Here is a 20,121-nt window from a genome sequence, read left to right on the forward strand (position 1 = left end):
TGAACTGCATTAAGTGGAGGGAAATCTAAATTAAGTTTACTGAGGTTTCTGCAAAAGAGAAGATATTCCTTCTCATTGTGTACATCTTCAGCATTTTAGAGATGATCCCACTTGAGTACTCATGAAAATGTGTTGATGTGGAATACTCTCCACACTGTAGACTCTTCAGTATTATAATCTATCATTGCATAATTTCATAGCAGCAATTAGTGCTCTAGTGTGATGTATAAATGGATGTGAAAAGGGTTGCAGGAAAACCACAATGTACGGCCATTTTCTTAAAATGATAGATCAATAAAGGAAATTGATGACATGCTGATGCTTGTCTTGGTATATGCTCAGTATGTACTCTCCAGATTTGATCCCCACAGAAAACTAGCCTATAGGTTTTCCTTCTTTCTTATTGAATTTAAAGGAATTATTAGGACCAATATTTAATTTTATTTCTATATTTAAAAAGGAAATCTTTGGTTGCAGTTATGTCTATTCAAAGCAACTACACTAAGGATGTAATTATAAGATGATGTAAGAAGAAATATTAAGAAGATATTATACAGTCTTTCTTTAGTTCCTGGAATAGGGAAAGATTTAAAAAATAATAAATAGATGAATTCTGTTGTTCAAAGAAAACAGTGAGATGCCATATTTCTTCCAACTATCGCTCCTGTACCATGCTGTCAAGTTGGTCAAGTAAAAATCCACTCATAAGACTGTCCTTTGCATCATCGTTTTATTTGCTTCCAGTTAATTTGGGAAGGAAACCAAATTTGATTTATTATCACTATTAATGGAAGATTTTTGCAGATGAAAAGACCTGGAAAAGACTGTTGGATATGTTTATGCTGCTGTTGCAAAGCCAACCCGGTTGTTGCCCACGTCGTACACAGAATAGTAGGACCTGAGGAAGACATCACCAAAGATCCACAGAGGCTGCCCATTCTGGGATGGCAAGTAAGTAGGCATCATGCCAATCTGGCAATAGTTACTAGACTGCTGTTGAGAAAAAGGCATATACTACATTAAAACTTTGGGGCTAAGGCAAAATATCAGAAATAACTCAAGGCAGTTAACTTGAGAAAGCAAAGTTTAACTTTCAGTATTCCAACTCTCTACAGTTGTAATCACATATAACTGCCAAGATTTTTAATCACAAAACTATCCACTAGTCTGCAAACTTCATTTTAAAGAATACATTTTTAGGCCTGCTCAGTTCATTATTACTCAATTTCCTACAAGAGAAGTGTGATCTAAAGTTCAATATATGAACCACCAGGAGATAAATTGTTGGCCTTAATTACCCAAGCCTCTCAAATATTTATTTTTTAAATGCTACAATGCTTTACACCATTTTACACCTTCTGGTACCCATATCTTTTTTATATACCATAGTATCTTGCCAACTTTCTTAGCTCCATTCTTCAGCTTTCCCATGAGGGCATCTCAAAGTCATGTTCCCTGCTTTTCCATAGGACAGCAAGGAGAATAAAATGTCATGAAGAGATCCAGCTGTGCTATGCCTTTCTCTAGTAAATGACTTTCTCTTGTAAATGCCTGATACAAGGTAATTTCAGATACCTAAGACCAACATGAAAACAGCTATTGAAAAGAATGACCTACCTGAAGGGTATAGGCAGATGGACTCAGAGGAAAATAAGCTCCATTGATGACAAATGTGATGGTCGGCAAGTTCTGAATGTTATTGCAGCTAACCACATACTATAGAATAGGAAAAAAATATAGAGAAAATGTACAAAAACCATAATTTCAATATTCTAAGGAATAAACTAGAGAGTAAATAAGTAAGTAGATTACATAGCATCTTGCTCACCTTATTTTGATTTACTTCCTTCTACAAGCCCACTGGCTTAATTCCATATCAAGATGCATTAGAAGGGAAAACACTATTTCTTGCTTTAGCCTTCTTAAGAAAAAGCCATCTCTTCCCTACACTAGCAGATGGGAGTTGAACCTCCACTAGCATCTTGTTTGGTTTGATTTGACAAAAGCTAAACTAAGAACTAGCAACCATGATAGGGTAGGTCTTGCCAGATAGCTGTACATTTTCTGGCAACCTCCTTCCTCCCATCCCACCTCACAAGTCCCATTGCCTGGATAAATGAAATGAGTATAAAGGGAGTCAGTTTTTGCGTCATCTTATATTAGATACATTTGGGAAATATTTTCATACCCACAATAAGAGTATCCCAGATCTTGTGCTGAGATTTAGGATTGCCAGTTCCATCCCTGCATTTAGCAGCTTTCCCATACCTGGCCATAGTTGTTTTGCTGGGCTCCAATGTGCTGCATCAAGCTTTCAAAGAACTGCCCAGGAACAGTGAGTAGGGATGTTCCAGTATCCACAATCGCCTGGCACCCCTGGCTGCACCAATTGGTGACCTGGTTGTCGACCATGAATCTAGAGAAAGAAAGTCCAGAGATATTTGCTGTCAAATTGTTCTTCCACACTTAGTCAAAAGATACTCAGTGACATTACCGAAACAGGAGCAGCTGTGGTTATTTTTGTATAAAATCAGATTGTTTTCTTGCCCTGGTTTTTTTCTTGCCCTGAGTCATGGGGTTGTTGTTGTTTTTTATTTCAAAGAAGGAAAAAAGGATTACCCTGTTTCCCTGAAAATAATACCTCCCCCAAAATCAGGCTTTTGAGTGCAAATGCTAAAATAAGCCCTCTCCCAAAAATAAGTCCTCCCCGAAAATATTGCAATATAGCAGCAGCCACAAGGTGACTTTGCTTGCCACCTCCTGCAGCTCAAAAATAATAAGAGTTCCCCATAAATAAGGCCAAGTGCTTATTTTGGGGGTCAGAAGAAAATAAGACCCTGTCTTATTTTGGGGAAACACAGTATTGTCCCAGAAATAAAAGCAAGCTGGAAAGGCGTATTTGTAGAGTACAAAATTAATGACTGCTGACCAGCTGCTACTAGTAGAATCAGAGATGCATTGATGTAGGAAGCCAGAGACTCTTCTGCTGACTGCCAGCAGACTGCAATTTGACAGTTCAAATCTCACCAGGCTCAAAGTTGACTCAGCCTTCCATCCTTCTGAGGTGGGTAAAATGGGGACCCAGATTGTTTGGCGCACTATGCTGACTCTGTAAACTGCTTAGAGAGGGCTGTAAAACACTATGAAGCAATATATAAGCCTAAGTGCTATTGCTATTACATTCAATTGGATACCTCTCCAGTTAATACTTTCACCTTCTGTCATATCAAAAACTACCAATTGCAACATTCTGATTGGTTCTGGGGCCCCACTAGTGTCCTTTGACATAGAGATTTCAAAATCCCATCTCCAAGGAATTATTCCTCATATAAGACTTAAGATTCAGTTGGTTTTCCATCAGGCTCTTTGGCAAATATTACTCCTGAAAACAGCCTTACCCATCAACTGCAATTTGCCAGTACAAGGCTTGGGTGACTGGACTCCAGTTAATCTGACCAGTGTAGAGACTGGAATCAATTCCTCCGAATATAAGTGAACCACCATCCTGTACACTTGGCTGCCTAATGAAATCAATGGAGAAAGTCACAAGGATAATCTTATTGAGATATATTGCTGGTTCATACCAATGTTTCCTTTTTAGCTGATTGAAGGACCTGTGTGTGAGGGGCTTTTCATTGTGAAATAATGAGGAGCTGCCTTGTCCAAGGGTGTCAAACTCAAGGCCCATGTGACAGATCCAGCCCATGGGATACTTAGATCTGGCCCACGGGGCTATCCTGGAAACAGCGAAGGACTGCCCCATAGTGCCACTGCCAGCCAGAACAGGCTCCTGAACTCCATTTTGGCTGGCAGAGTGTTGCAGGAGGCCATCACATATGAAAACAAAGCTCAAGAGGCCTTTTTGACTGGCAGGGAGCTCAGGCCACCACAGGCACCCCCAACACAAGTGACATCAACCTGGCCATGCCCACTTTATTCCCGCTAACATCGGCCACCCAAGGTCAAATATAATGCTGATGCGGCCTTCAATGAAATCAATGAAATCTAGTTTGACACCCTTGGCCTAATGCCAATGGACAGTATCATGCAACACCAGAAACAGAAGTAGCTATTTAGGTAATCCATTCTCACTATCTGGAGTGGAATTCAGTTTAAACTAAGTTTTTTCAAACCTGGCCATTTTTGTGGGGTACACTTCCCAGAATTCCTCAGCTAACATGCTGGAAACTAAAGTCACCCACCTTACAGTTGCCAAGTGTGGAAAAACATTGGTTTAAACCAGTCATGAATGGTCACTCACTATGATCTCCTTTAACAAATCTGTTGAAGAGGAGCCCAGCACCTCTCGGGGTATTTGGTTAACTATCAAACTGCTCTTATAGTTAGGAAATGTTTCAAAATACTAATCTGGAATCTGACTCTGATATCTTAAAACTATTGTCCAGGATGACAGTTAATAGGTCTTTTCATTTCTCTGTATCCACCCTGAAAAGTGCGTAGAGATTCGCACCCTCGCCACCGTCCAGGCCTTCCGCACAGCCTTGAAGAACTGGCTCGCCCTTCAGGCCTGGGGACAAGGATAATTCCCCTCCCGAATGATGAATGTATGTTGTTTATTATTTTATTATATGTCTTATCTTAATGTCTGTATCTCCCCTTCCCCTATTTTATGTGAGCCGCCCTGAGTCCCCTCAGGGAAAAGGGCGGCCTACAAATATTAATAAATCTCTAAATCTCTAAATCTCTAAAGAGAGCTGTGAGATCCTCCGGCAAATCAGAAGCTACACAGAGTAAAGGACAAGTATGATAAGGTAAAAAATAATACTTTTTATCTCATATCACTAATTTCAAGAACCATTTTTAAAGCTCTGAAACTCTAAAGCAGGGGTCTCCCAGAGTTGAAGTCCACAAGTCTTAAAGTTGCCAAGGTTGGAGACCCCTGCTCTAAAGAAATCCTAAATCACGCTGAGAATAATGTAGACAAAGTAGAATCTATTTTAATAGGAAAACAATTATCAAGCAACTGGAAGAACATTTTTCTCATAATTTTAAAACAAAGGCATGAGCAGCATTTCAAGGCTAGGACTCAGTAATACTTTAGAGCGGCTGAGACTTTAATGATGTAAAGTTGATATATTCAAAAACTTCCCTCTCTCTGTCTGCCTTTTAAACTAATATGAAGAAGTGTTTTGTGGATCTGAAATCTGTAATCCAAAGAGAATTTACTGTAAGTATCTTACAGAAACCTCCATTGGATAGGTTTCTAAAACAAATATGTAATGTGAGAAACCAAAGGTCAAAAAGAACCTGTGATCGTAAGTTTTCCATCTCTCCATAGAAAGGTATAGACAACAATTGAGAAACAATCATTGTAGTAAACTGAAACAGCCAAATTAAAACAAAAAGGTAGAAAAGACTTCATACTCACCGACTCAGGTAAAAGCTGAAAAGAGGAGCATCAAGCAGATTCTCCTGGATCATTCCCTGCATTACAGTAGTGGCACCACCAGAAGAAAGGTAAGGATAGGCCAAACCCAGGATGCCATCAAATTTCGCATAGAGGAAAGCAGTGCCAGGCTCAGTTTCACTTAGGCCAAATTCTTGATTGGTAATAAGAATGCCTTGGATCTACAAAGGACCAGGATGAGTCAGAAGATAGGAAAAGTATACAGCACAATAGCCTAACAGAAGTCCAGAAAATTGAAATTATGACTAGCTAATCTATTTTGTTGTAATAGAGAAATAATTCACTGGGCAGGGTATTAGAGGATGGGAAACCTGTCTAACATCGTGGTCAATTGATCATGAAATATGTTAAAAAGATTTCAAAATGTTAGCCTTTTTGATACAAATGGATAGATTCAACAAGAGAACCCTCATTCAAGTTTTCTTATATTCTCAAATGTTCAACGCATAAATATGCAAACTGAAAGAGCTAATGTCATGAAAAGGGTGTTCACAATGAATAGGAGCACAAAAATAGAGATTTGGATGTGGAAAAGAGAGAAGGCAAGTTATTTGGGACTCTCAGAGCAAGGGGCTAACACTGGTTGAATTCCTATTCTGCACCAGCTCCTAGTATTTTCCCCTCTCACAACAAGGAAGGTGTGTTGCCCAGTCCTCTATCCAGTGATCTTTGGAAAGGATTGGCTTTTGATACTCCCTTTGTGTCATCCACATCAAGCAGCTAGCAGCTCTCCCTTCTTCGTCCATCAAAGCCTTGGCAGCAATATAAGGACGTTAGCTAAACCCCATGATACTTCAGCAGAAGGTAAGACCAGTGGAAATGCCCCAATCTCTCTCTACATCTATGAGATTTAAGTATTTGCAGGCTTGAATGTTTTCAAGATTCAATTCATTACTAAATATCATCATCATTTTGATTTCAGTCACTGACAAAACCAATACTGTCCATTGTATAATATCAATAATATTGCCTTGTGTTAGAAATATAAAGTCAAACAAATACTTTACCATTACAGTATCATAGCCAAAGACCCCAGTGAGACTACCACTTCCATACTGTATAGCAAAAGTTTGTCCTTTGCTGGAATAAGTAGAAGACTGACTGGGATTAAATAATGGATGGTTTCCTGGTAATGGAAATGAGAGTGGGGGAGAGAAAGTTTTACTTTTGAATCCATAACAAAACCAGGTTTAAATAACAGCATAATAGGTGTGAAGGACAAAAAAAAATGCATATCTTTATTCTTAAATGAATGAGAAAGAATACTCACTGCAAGGGTCACTCTGGCAATAGACGGATGGCACCCAGAGATTGGATGACCCAGTGTCAAAGAGAACCATGAATTTCTGGGGTGGAGTTCCAATAGTGATCTCTCCATAATAGGACATCTAGAAAAAGGAAAACATGGTCATCATTCAGGTCTTCCACACTTGAATGTTGATTATGTAAGGACTTAGCACATCTAACAGAACATTCTGTACACACTTCAAACATATTGTATGATATATTTTAGGAATATCGATAGGTAAAAATGTAGAAGAAATAAAAATTTCAGAAACATGGCTTTAAAATTCCAGCTGATTCTAAATAGGATTTTTTTAAGTAGGTACTGTATATCCACATAAGTACACTTACAATTTAATTAGGGTTTCATACCTGTTTCATGATTAATTGGGTACATGTAAGTGTGTTTGATGTTAGTTATCCAGATTTCCAAATTATAACACAATTGCAATTGGAACCAGGCATATGATTTCCTCAACTAATGTAAACTCTTCCTGTCTATTTTTCATTTTGACATAATTGTGATAGTTTGCCTTTAACTAACCAGATACTCACATCCATGAAGTTAGCAAGGGGCTCATCATCAATGGCAAAGCTATTGAAATATTTTCTGGCTGGATCATAATACTTGTATAGAAGTGGTCCATGGACACCTTTCTCCTGCATCACTTCCCGCATGGACTTGAATTTTTTAAGGGGACTCTGTGTGAGATAAGCAGTTAAGCAGAGAATCAAACTGGCAGCTCTAGACACTTCCAATATTGAGTTTTTTTCATTGAGATTTTGTAGAGTTCACCTGGACAGAACTCAGTATCATTTAATTAGTAATGTTAACTTCTGTTTGATTCTGTCAGGGTTTAAATCTTTTCTTCATTGAGCAGGAAATCAAACTGAAGCACTCCAATGTCCCCCTTTCAACTCTATTATTCTACAATAGGATTACAAATTTCAATAATAACACAATGTTATCTAATGTTGTCTATTCTATCAAGGAGCTGCAGTGGCGCAGTGGTTTGAATGCAGTATTGCAGACTACTTCTGCTGACTGCCAGCTGACTGCATTTCGGCAGGCTCAGCCATCCATCTCTCCAAGGTAAAATGAGGACCCAGATTGTTGGAGGCAATATACTGACTCTGTAAAATGCTTAGAGAGGGATGTAAAGCACTGTGAGGCAGTATATAAGTCTAAGTACTATTGCTATCAAGTGTTGGAAGCCAAGGCTGTACCTGCATAATTCCAGTTGACTAAATGCTCCCCCTCCCCCCCAAAAAATCTGATTCAATATTTTTGCAGAGAGAAGATGGAATGGGATGAATTATCTACCTAATGCAACACAAAAATGCATTACATCATTCTGAAAATATCCCCATAGGAAACAGCTGTTATTTATCATAAAAGCTACACAAAAGAGTTGTTACTCCTAATTTTAACATTGCATCTGAGGGTCTCCTAGGAGTTGTAATGGCTTATCCTAGTGTATACATCTTTAATTGTAGTCTACATCCCTAAGAAAATGCTACCTAATCATCTACTTTTGAGCTAAAACATAAAGTCAATCCAGTTAATCTTCAGCACAGAAGAGCAGTTTTTGAATTTGTGGATGCAGTTCTTCTGCAAAAATCCTATGAAAAAATAAATGTACTGTACAGCAAGATAGTAGTGTATATTTACAAAAGTGTAAATGCATACATTGTTCTAGAAACTGTGTCTAAAAGGCATTGTAATTTCTGAATACCTTAGGAAAAGGACATTCATCTGATACAGAAATGCAGTGAGCTTAAAAGCATAAACATAATATATACTGGATCAAACCCCTGACTCATTTAATCCAGCAGTGGCCAATCAACTGCTGAAGAAAGTCCATGAATTTCCCACCAGATGGTCTCCAAAGGCAGGTACATCAAGTGCAATGTCTACTGTCCCCATGACTTCCACAAATCAATCCAAACTATTTTTGGAGTTAGGTATGCAAACCTCATTTAAGAAAGAAAACAATTAGGAGAGAGAGAGTGAGAGAGAAACAAACAAGATTTTTTGAATTAAGAGAGCAACTGAAGCTGAAAGGCAATTGAAGCTATTATATAATTATGCTATACTCACTTGACAATAGCCTCACTGAGGTGAAGGCACACTAAAGCAAGAATTAGCCACTTCATGGTCCTCTTTTCCTAAAGGCAGTTGCAAACTTGAATTTTTTAAGGAAAAGGTAAGGATGGCTATGCAAGGTTCCTTTCTTTTATACCCTGAGTTGGGGCATTTTTTTCATGAACATATTCTACAAAGTCATATGGGACTCCTTATCAATGGATCATAATACTTCATACCAAGATTCTTCTCAAAAACATGTAGAAATTTATCTCATATTTTATCAGTAAAGTAAATACTGTTTACATAATGTTCTAAAGGCAGAGATTGGTACTACTTCTTATCATCATGCCTTCAGTTTTCTTAATTAAAATATTTCCACTTGTACATGTGACAACAATTTTGATGTGTGTTTCAAAAGATAGATAGAAGAAAACTTTTTGGTTATAGGCCTGAATTTAAAATGGAAAAGTACATGGTCACACTGAAGTCAGATATATGTAATCTATATTGTTTTCATCCAAGGTTTACCTACGTCGTATCAGCAGCCCAACAATTCCATGTTGTAATATTCTAAATGGAAAAGTTACATTTATTTCAGGGAAGATCCATTCTGAAACGCAATTGGAATAAGCAAGCAGAGTTCATACTCTATTTTGGGGAATCCCTGAATAATCTAAAACCCAGCATCACAATGGCAATTATCCATGGTACAGTAATTTTTACAAATAAAGAAAATATATAGTAATTTTTACTATTTATTAAAAATATTAATGGTATTTTTCTCATTAAAAAAACATTCCCATTCTTTTAAATGTGAAACCTTCAAACCACACACACTAGTGAACTCACTGTGTTAGTAGCATCCCTTCCCTGTCATCCTTGGCAGCTGAAATAAGGAAATGCAAAATATATTAGTTGGTCATCCCTGGATTCAGTCTCCCATAACAAAGCCATAGGAGTGTGAGTAGAACATTATACTATGATGCAGTTGATAGTGGGGGTGGGGAGAAGAGACCCAGGAAGTTTTCCTCTTCTAAATCAGATTATGTAAAGATCTAATTTATAACATAATGTTGTTTATATGGATTGTCAACACTTCTTCTCATCTCAGGAAGAGATCATCCATTTCTCAACTTTGCCCTTCTCTTATCTCTGACCATACTATCTCATTTCCTGCAACAAGGATGTCATGTCATTCACGTCATGCAGGGGAGTTCACTGGAGAAATCAATTATGCCCGGAGGAGTTAGTGGTAAAAGGAAACCAGGCAATCAAAGAAGACAGTGGCTGGACACTATCAAAGCGACACCAATCAGAGCATAGAAAAACTCAAAGAAATTGTGCAAGATCAGAGGATGTGGAGAGGCCAGGCCAGTTGGTGGCCCACCAAAAGAAATAACATGTATCCTAAGAACCTTCCCTTAAGCAGCGGTGTGGAACAGGAGCTATTTTTTGGCTGTCAACTCTGTTCTAACTTCTGATTTCAGACTTAAGAAAGCTTGTTTTCTGTAACTTGTGACAGACCCAGTCGGATTCCGTCAGTGCCTCCCGACCCAAAGGTGCTTTTTCAAAAGACAACTGGATTTTCAAGGACTTTCAAGTAAGTCCAGTTGCCTCTTGAAGAAGCATCTTCAGTACAGCCTTTGGGACAACCATGACCTGGATGACTGGGAATCTCCATAGACAGTGCCTCCAGAGAAGGGAGAGTTGAGGACTGGATTAATGACTTCAAGTTAAGATGGTTTGGGAAGTGAACCTAGGGGGAGCAGCAATTCATGCTTTCATTCTTGGGTGAAAAACTGGGGTGAGGTGAATCTGGCTTACCCTGCACATTGAAAGTGGAACTTGTCTTCTTTTGGTTATCCAGGGGAGAGTGGGATGCCCAGGGGACGATGTTGACTGAGTGGTGAGTAGGTTGCTTATATCACAGCTGCTAAATGCTAGGTAGAAGCACTCAAGTTCTGGAGTTTGGTAGCCAAAGGGTCCTTAGTGAAATTGTAGTTAATCCCTTTGACAAGGGCAGAAAGGAAAGCAAGTGACTGGACACTGCTAGGGGGGAAGAGAGCAGCAGGAACACCAGGGCAACGGGAGATATGTCAAGAATGAGAATTCATCAGAATTCTGGAGGGAACTTGGTATCATTCCTGAAGTGTTTCCTGGCCAATTGAAAACTTATTTTCAGCTTCACTTGAGTAGGTGACAATGGCCTTGGATGAAATTGTTCCTATGCAGATTCTCTGTTTGTGAATCCCAGGTACCTCCCTGGTTTTCTTCTTAGGATTTGTCTTGTGGCAAAAACAGGTTTTTGGCTCCATTTTTATCACATCCATATATAGCCAGCTAGCAATCGTATTTGGGGGGACCATGTCCATTTTTGGTGGGGTTCTTTGAGTTCCTTCTATCCCCAGACTATTTAATCTTTTCTGCAAGCAATCCGCCCCCACTCCCCTCCTTTATGGCTTTCTCATATTTCCCCAAGGTCAGTTCTACATTCCTTTATACTATGTTCAGGTTTAAATGTAAATAAATTGTCATGACAAACTGCCTTTGAAAGGAAAGGCTTCAAGTAATATTTTTTGGTTGCCAAATAGGTGGGACAATGCAACATGAATTTAGGAATGGTTGGTGAACCTGGAAAATCCCAAAACACTTCAAGAGAAGACAATGGCAGCCTACTTCCATAATGCTGATCAAAAAATGGCAATGGGTGAAGACACTAGGAATAATTGACTTAAGAGTATATTTGCATACTGTAGCACTTCTAAGAAAGTTTTCATTTGTTTCTCACCTCCAAATGAAAGAAATATTGGCCTACCTTTTCAGCAGACTGGAGCCCTGAAAACCTGAAGCAGGACACTAAGGCCTAAAGATTATCCACTTCTGAATAAAGTGAATGTGCAATCATACCACTTTTCTAGAACGTAGTCATGCTCCTAATTGTACTATATTACCTCAGGAGATCTTTTGCTCTCTAAACCTCTTTCTCTTTGGAAACTATATGTTCCCCACTTCTGTAGGTAGGACAAAAGCTGTTTGTGGCCCAGTTAAGTTCTGCCTTATGTCTGAAAATTTTCACAATAGATTGTGTCTTGGAGTTGTGGGTGCTCTGTCACGGGATGGGCCATTGAACTAAAAAAATCTCTAAGGTCCCATTTAAATGTGAATATGTTTAAATATTGAATTTGCTCCTTAAAATGCTGAAATGTCAAAGTTTTTTTGTAAAAAGATGGTTGTTCAAATACTGTTGTTAATGTGCACTAAAGCAAGAGAGACGAATTAGAATTGGAAATCCCGATTTCTGTTCTGATGTTTCTTGAATAACAAGTTCTGCACTTTTTCCATGCTATGTTTTTAGCTGATCTGAAATCCAACTGCAGTTGTAATGAGTGGAGTCTCCTGAAAAGTCATAAATAACCTGTACTGAATATCAAAGTTACTGTGTTATTTTTTTAATCTAAAAACCTTCTATACCTTTTGGATAATTAAGTTGTCAGCTAGGCATGTCAGGAACCTGTTTGATATCCCAGTAATCTTGAGAATCAGGTACTAATGGATCCTTCAGTGTTATACTTTACCATGATAGTAATTCCCTTATCAATTGCAATAAGATGCATTAGGTATCCAGGAAATATTTGTATACTATCATCTGTATATTTTTAACTCACTAAGTTAAGCAACTTTACTGTGAATATGTTTATAATCTTGGTTTTTAGTAGGTTGCAAATGCAATCTTTTCAATTTGCAATGTGCCATTTATGTATGTTCATAGAGGACCCAAAATACTTGTACCAAATGTAAACTAATCAGAATACTGGAAGAAAAAATGAAGGATCTAGTCTCTAGAGGAAAGTCTAACTACTTTCAACAGAGAAAATGAAGAATTCCCAGTAAAGGCAGAAGTCTATGTCCAAACTGAATATAGTAAACAGTGATGGGGAACCTTTTAGACACTGAATGCCCAAACTGTGCACGTGTGCATGCCCAAATTGAAAGGTGCACACGCCTGCATGCACCAACATACCCTCACACATTTATCAACATGCATGCATGCACTGGCATGGACAAACATGTGTAACCATGCACATGTGCTGGCATGCATGCTGACATGCACTGACATGTGCATGCACGGACATGCATGCACAGCAAAGACCCAAAGACCAGCTGGCCGGTGGGAGGCAGGCATCTCAACACCAGTAGCGCAGCAAGAGGTAAGATCTTTTTATTTCGTGAGCTTCTGTTTCGTCATTTGCAGGGAAACAGAAGCTCACGAAAAAATGCCACCGAGATCTGACCAGGAGCGACGTGTCCCAGCACAGAGGGCTCTGTGTGCCACCTCTGGCATGCATGCCATAGATTTTCCACCATGAATAGTAATGAAGAAACAACTATCAGGAAAAATAAACTCCCTAATGATAGTCCAATGGCAGCATGTCACTCACAGGATGAAAAAAAAAATCAAGAAGACAGTCCTTGCTCTCCAGTCCAGCCCTGCCGTAGTGGAACAGTTGATTTTGTATGCTTCCTCACCCCCCCCCCCCCCAAGAAAACATGCAGACAAATGGAAAAGAGACTTCACCAAATATTCCAGTGACAGGAAAAGATTCAAACTTCCCCAAATAAAAAAAAATCTGTAGGTCCCATTTAAATGTGAATATGTTCAAAATCCAAATGTCAAAATATTGAATTTGCTCCTTAAAATGCTGAAACGTCAAAGTTCTGCATCTGAGGCTTTTTTTAAATAAAAAGATGCTTGTTCAAATACTGTTGTTAATGTGCACGAAAAGCAAGAAAGACTAATTTGAATTGGAAATCTTTTCCCGATTTCTGTTCTGATGTTTCTGTTCAGTCCAGCCCTGCTAGAGTGGAGCAGTCGATTTCATATGTTCCCCTGCTGGAAGGAAACATGCAGACAACCGGAGAAGAGACTTCATCAAGTATTCCAGTGACAGGACAAGATTCAAACTTCCCCAAATAAAAAAGGTGCGAATAGGTGACTCACTTTTCAGAGGAACAGAATCAGCAATTTGTAGATCAGACAATCTACCAAGGGATGTATATTGTCTCCAACATGCAAAGATGAAAGAGGTGACAGAGAGGCTTACCAAAATAAGGAAACCCACAGATTATAATCCCTTTTTCCTCTTTCACATTAGGACAAACAGCCTGAAAACATTAGCAAGGGGGTATGAAGCAACTAAACAGGAAAACTATACTCATAGATTCTTCAAGCTCTTAACCACTGGTGTGCATCTCTACATCATATGGCCTGCTATGGATCCTGTCAGTCAAAGAACTTTGATTGTTGGGATCCAGAAGCGACTTCTGTGCCCTAAAACCCACTTCCTGGAACATGGTACCCTCCCATGGTGAGATTTGTCCCCACCCTCCTATCCTTCCACAAGAGGTTGAAGACCTGACTCTGCCAAATGGCCTGGGGATCCAATGAGGGAATACCCCACTGGAAGTAACTATTAGATTGATAGCAAACCCACCTCTCCTCCCCCGTATTCCCTGCTTTCTCCCTCCCATTTTTTAAATCTCAAATTACGGTGTTTTAATTGTTTATTTGATTGTTTCACTTTTTTGCTATCGTTAGGCTTACATGTCTTTTCATTTTTTTACTGTTGTGAGCAACCGAGTGTAGCCTTGCAGCGAGATAGGCAGCAAATAAATTTATCAAATAAATAAATATGCCTAAAGATAGCTTCAAATAGAAGAGAAACTCTACATCAGCATCTTTTTAAAGTTTAGAAGACACCTCCATCCATGGTAAGGCAGGACGTAAAGTGAGATTTGGACATAAGAGTGAGATGAGTCTGGGTCAGGTTAGATGATCTTTAATCATTTTTATCTTTGCACTTTGTAAGGTACAAAAAAGCATCTTTGAGACAGGAAGCTTGAACTCAGGAAACTTGAATGTCAAACCACAATACCTGCTGTAAGTAGGTCGAGTCAGTTGGAGGTCTCACTTGCGAGTCAGACATAGGGCTTAACCACATATGTCAGAATAAAACTAGTATTTCCTGCATGCTTCTCTGCCTAGCAATAAGGAGCCCAGCCAATAGAAATGATTTAGCACATTTCTGTGTTAACTGTTTTGAGGAAGTTATAAGAACTTGCTTCTCCCTAAGAACCTCGCTCAGATGTCAAATGTGGGTTTACACTGTCTGAGCCATTTGGCCAAAATTTTCTTGATCTTGCAGTCTGAATCTCCTGATTTTCTGCAACATTTATGGCGAGCCTTAGCCAGGAGATTGAGGAACGATATTTTGCTGAGGACGGCATAGACCAACCAATGCCCAATTGAGACCGTCTAGTCCTACCTTCAGGCGCCAACAGAGAGTTTCTCTGGGAGGAGACTCACGACCCCTATGAGCACTTGGTAGACACCGACCGATCCAAGAACTACCACGAGATCAAGACAAGCTCATAAATAAGAAGACACCTGCAGGCAAATATTGTGGGAATTGTAGACCCACTCATTTGAGAGTGGAAGAGGGGGCCTGATCACCCCCTTGAGCCTGGGATAGTGTCCCTTCCTAATGGAACCAGCGTAACCTAATGAGGCTCTAGAATTGTATGGGTGGTTAAGTCATCGCAGTTCCTGAAGGTGACCGTGATACTCCGGCACCCCAGGTCGGTGACAGTGTCTTAGAAATAGAACATGGGTGGTGAAGGAAGTGTTCCTCAAATGCCTTTTCAATACATGTTACTCTATACATCTTGATCTTTAAAAATATGCGAGCGCTTGCTGGGAGATCCAAAAAAGTAGAAAAGAGAAGACACTGAACACCCCAGAACAAAGAAGAAGAAGAAGAAGAAGAAAGAGTTGTAAGGTGTGTAGTCCTGGGTGGACAGGATACAACACTCTTAGAAAACCCTGAGATATAGTCAGTTACCAGGATGGGTAACAAGCCTGAAGGAGGAAAGAAAATAAAAAATAAGAAGAGAGTCTCAATGAAACATTTAGTTCCTGTGTTGTTTAACTTGCGTGTTTGTCTTTGTTGATGTGTTTAAGTGTTTTTTGTTTTTGTTTTACAAAAAAGAAAAGAGAGAGAGTCTCTGACATCAGTGCCCTCCACCTGTGTATCTTTGACATGAAATGGTTGACACTGAAGAAGTAGGAGGAAGGAAACCAAAAAGGTTACCAAAGGGACAGATCAAGTGGACCACAAACCTGGTCCAAGGGAGCAGTTGAGATAAAAACTCAAATTGCCCCTGAGGGAATTTTATTGCCAGGAGCTGAGGGGGAGCTACATGAGGTGTGGATATATGCTCCATTCTCAATGGCTAATTTATATAATTGGAAAAATCAAATTCCTAATTATAGAGAAAATCCAGATGAGATGCATGTCCTTTTGCATCCATTTTTCTGAACTCACCAGTCTACTTGGGCTGACATACAATGTCTGATGAAAATTTTATTAACCCCAGAGAAAGAAGGTTGGTGAAGGGAACCATGAATAAGCCTTTGCAGAAGGATCATGCAAAAGATCTGGACTGGACATGGTTATTGAAGGAACCAGACTGGGAACCTTAGTCCATTCAGCTGCAAAACTATTGGACCTTAGTTTTGTTAGGATTCAAGCAAATGTTAAGAACTTAGGGAAGGTCTATCGAATTCAACAGAAACAGGATGAAAATCCAGGGGAAATCCTAGAAGGCATTTATCAAACCTTTAGGCAATATTCCAAATTAGATCCTGCAGCTGAAGAAAATAAGAGAATGGTCAATATGATCTTCATTGGTCAGTCTGCAGATGACATTAGAGCCAAATTACAGAAGACAGAGGGGGGCCCAGGAAAGGCATCTCTGAACTTGTGGAATTAGCATACAAAGCATATAGTAATTAGGCTCAAATTTCAGAGGAGAAGGAACTTCAAAAGGCAAGAGGAAACACATTTTTTTCCTCACTGAGGCTCTTAGACAGAAAAGTGGGAGGCCAGGAGACCTGCCGGAAGAATCAGTAGTTAGAACCCCACACCTGATTAGATGATGAGCCCTCCAGTTGGCAAAAGGGAAGATGGTTAATGTCTACACAGACAGAAAATATGTATTTAGAGTTTTACATGCTCATGGGGCTATTTGGAAAAGAAAGTGCCTGTCTCTGTCGTGCACAAAACAACCTAAAGACAGGATGGAATGGATGCCAATTTTTATCCTACTAGCCAAACTACTCTATGAATTTACAAAGGGGGGTGAAAAGAACCCTTTGTTTGGGAGCGGGAGCAGAAACAAGCGTTTGAAACCTTGAAGTAAAAATTGTCTCAAGCTCCTCTTATGGGACTTCCCAACCTCGAGAAACCTTTTAATTTGTATGTGGACTCAAAGAATAATATAATGCCACTCCTCTTCTGATAGAGGAAGCTAATAAATTGACTTTTGGACAACCAACTAATTTATAAGTATCAAACTCTCCTCACTCATAATCCTCAAGTGACATTGAAACAGACAAATGCCCTAAATCTGGCCACCCTCTTGCCTAACTAGGGGCCTCATGGGTGAGTCAAATGGTGGGAGAATTAAACAAGCAAAAGAAATCCAAATAGCCCACCGTTTCTGAGCACCTCTAGTCATAATATTCAGGTGGGAGACAAGTATAGGCAAAACACTGGAAAGGAGAAGAACTTGAAACCCAAGTGGAACCCAAGTGTATACTGTGGTCAGGTGTTCTCCACTTGCAGTAAGAGTGTTGGAATCCAAGTATTTGATTCATTGGACTCGAGTTAAGCCAGTTGCTGACGAGTCTTGGGAGGCAGATCAGGATGAAGCCCATCCCTTAGTGGTACACTTGAATAAAGCGCCCCCTATAACTGTCCTACCAGCAATGGGCAATCTACTTTTGGGGCAGAAGAGCACTTACTGGCATCACCCCTGGAAGCTGATGTCTTTACGTACGGCTAAAGATTTGGAGGAGGAAGACAACTTTCCAATTGTTAGATGTAATCCTATCAGGGAATGGAAAGTTGAGCATGCATAGCCATAACTTCATTATCTGTTGCTTTAGTGAGTGTGCTTGCCCATATTGTGATTTGCTGTGTTGGATATTCATTCTACTGGAATCGCCCCCTCCCCAAAAAGGCAGGTGCTGAGTCAAAAATCATTGATTGTGACAGACAGCAGTACGAAACCCCTGGAGACATTTATGTTTGAGGAAACCTGGGAGTGGGCTCTCTGTAGTGCTGTATTAGTCCTAGGACTGTGGACATTGTATTTTACAAATATGGGTTGGTTTTGTGGAACACCTAGGACTGATATTGCCTTTTCCCAAGTCACATATAACCCTAACCTTCTTCCTAATGTAGTGATTTGTAGATTAAGGGAATTGTGATTGGGTAGGTTCTGTGTAAAGGAAAATTATGAGCTTTTTGTGGCATTGCCTGTTATTGGCAAAGGGCGTGCTAAGTGATAACATCCTGAACAGTAGTTCCCAGTGTTGTAAGAATGCCCAAGTGACCCCCCCCCCCTTGCCCTTGAGAGAGGATCAGGTCACAGGGTGTGGATGCTTTGGGACATGTCCACTCCCGCCAAAGGCGCATTGTCTATGCATGGGGATGGAACCATAGGCCAATCATCCCAAGACCTAAGGACAAGCCTCTGACAATCCCGGTAAAAAGTGGGATAGAACAAAGGGAGAACGGGCCCCTGCAACAATTGAGAAAAGGGAACTATATGTTAAAATACTGGAATTGGGTCAAAGCCTAATTAATCAGTCTGACCCCTGCCCTAGTTCAAAAATGCTGGTTGTGCTTGTCTGCTGGCCCTTCATCTTACAATGCAGTTCCAGTTGAGCGAGATCTTTGGGAAAAGACCAGGGCCACAATAGTCCTTGAGAAAGGTGGTAGATGGAGAACCAAAGCAGCAGAAGCCAAGTTGCAAGGTGGCTTTTATAATACATTCAAAAGGCTGGGGATGAGCCACCTCCCCATTGTTGGCCCTATAGCTGTTGGTGTGGAAATCCTAGGGTCACCTTCTTTGTGTGTCAAGCAGTATCAGGAACCTGGCATTCCTATAGGATCACTGGCAGAAGAGCAATGTCCATCAGAAGTATACCTTGGCCCTAGAAAGACACTCATGGACGTAAAATTAACCTGCAGTATGTCTCCATCTGCCCACAACTTCTTCCAACAGAAGGTCATCTTCTCGCTTCCACCCCACTGCTCATTAGTAACCATTGGGAGGGGAATTTGACTACTGAAAAATGCCCAAGGCCATTTCAGCCACCACGATTCAATCCTCATCAGGATTATGTTTCCACTTTCCTCCTGGAAATACAAGTTCCCATTATCTGTTTGAAGGTCCAGTTCTCAGGGATAAGCGAAAGAACCCTAAGCAAAAAGCACCATTACAACCACTCACTGGCATGTTCATGGCAGGAACCTTACAGGACTGGACTAATGAAAAGACCCTTTGACCCCTTTGTGTGTAGGAAAAAATGGAGTCTTTTTCTGTAGGAAAGATGTATTTATGCTTACCTAGTAATTAGACTGGAACATGCACCCTGGAGACTGGAGAAAGTGTCTTCAGAGAGTACGATCTGAGAATCATTCTATATGTATCACTTGTCTCTTTCTTCTCACTGCTATGTATCATTATCCTGATATCCTGTATATGTTTGCATTGCTAATATGTACTCCTGAGATATTAACCTTGCCATATGCAATGCCAAATATCATAATAAGACACAGTAAGAGGCAAGACTCAATTGTAGCTAAAAATAGAGTCTTGAAGGGGGGGACTTAGGCAGGATGTAAAGTGAGATTTGAACATAAGAGTGAGATGGGTCAGGGCAGGTTAGATGATCTTTAGTCATTTTTATATTTGCACTTTGCAAGGTACAAAAAAGCATCTTTGAGACAGTACATTTGAAGCCCCGGCGCCGCGTCCGCCATAGAGCGGGACCCTCACCGGCCATGAAGCTCACCGCACGTCACTTGGCAGTTCAAACTCTGCTCTGCAGCCCAAACTTTCTCCTCCCAGCAACTTGGCCTGTTGGACACAGTGGTGGCGGGGGAGGAATGGGCTGGGTGGGCTGGCTGGCTGGCTGGGGAGGGGGGAGCCCTTTAAAGCCCTGCTGCCGCGCCTTCCCAGCAAGACTTCCTTTCGGCTCGTGGTTTCCCTTGCCTGCCTTAACTAAAGCTTGGTGCCCTGCCTCTGCTTTCGTGCTCTCCCTCTCTCAGCTGTGCAGAAGCTTCGGCGGCAGCTCTCGGCCTACGGCAGCAACATCGCGCAAGCTGTGGAAGGAGAAGGAGGAGGAGGAGGGAACCAAGAGAGGCGTTTGACGGGCGTGCACCCCACAGCCAGGACCGTCATTGCCCCT

At 40.4% G+C, this 20,121-nt stretch overlaps 1 pseudogene; it reads right to left on the reverse strand.

Annotated features, from left to right (window-relative positions):
* Positions 1–837: 837 nt before the first annotated feature.
* On the reverse strand, positions 838–8,869 carry LOC116509379 (annotated as a pseudogene).
* Between the last annotated feature and the right edge of the window lie 11,252 nt (positions 8,870–20,121).

The sequence above is a fragment of the Thamnophis elegans genome, chromosome 5, assembly GCF_009769535.1.
Source record: "Thamnophis elegans isolate rThaEle1 chromosome 5, rThaEle1.pri, whole genome shotgun sequence".
NCBI lineage: Eukaryota > Metazoa > Chordata > Lepidosauria > Squamata > Colubridae > Thamnophis > Thamnophis elegans.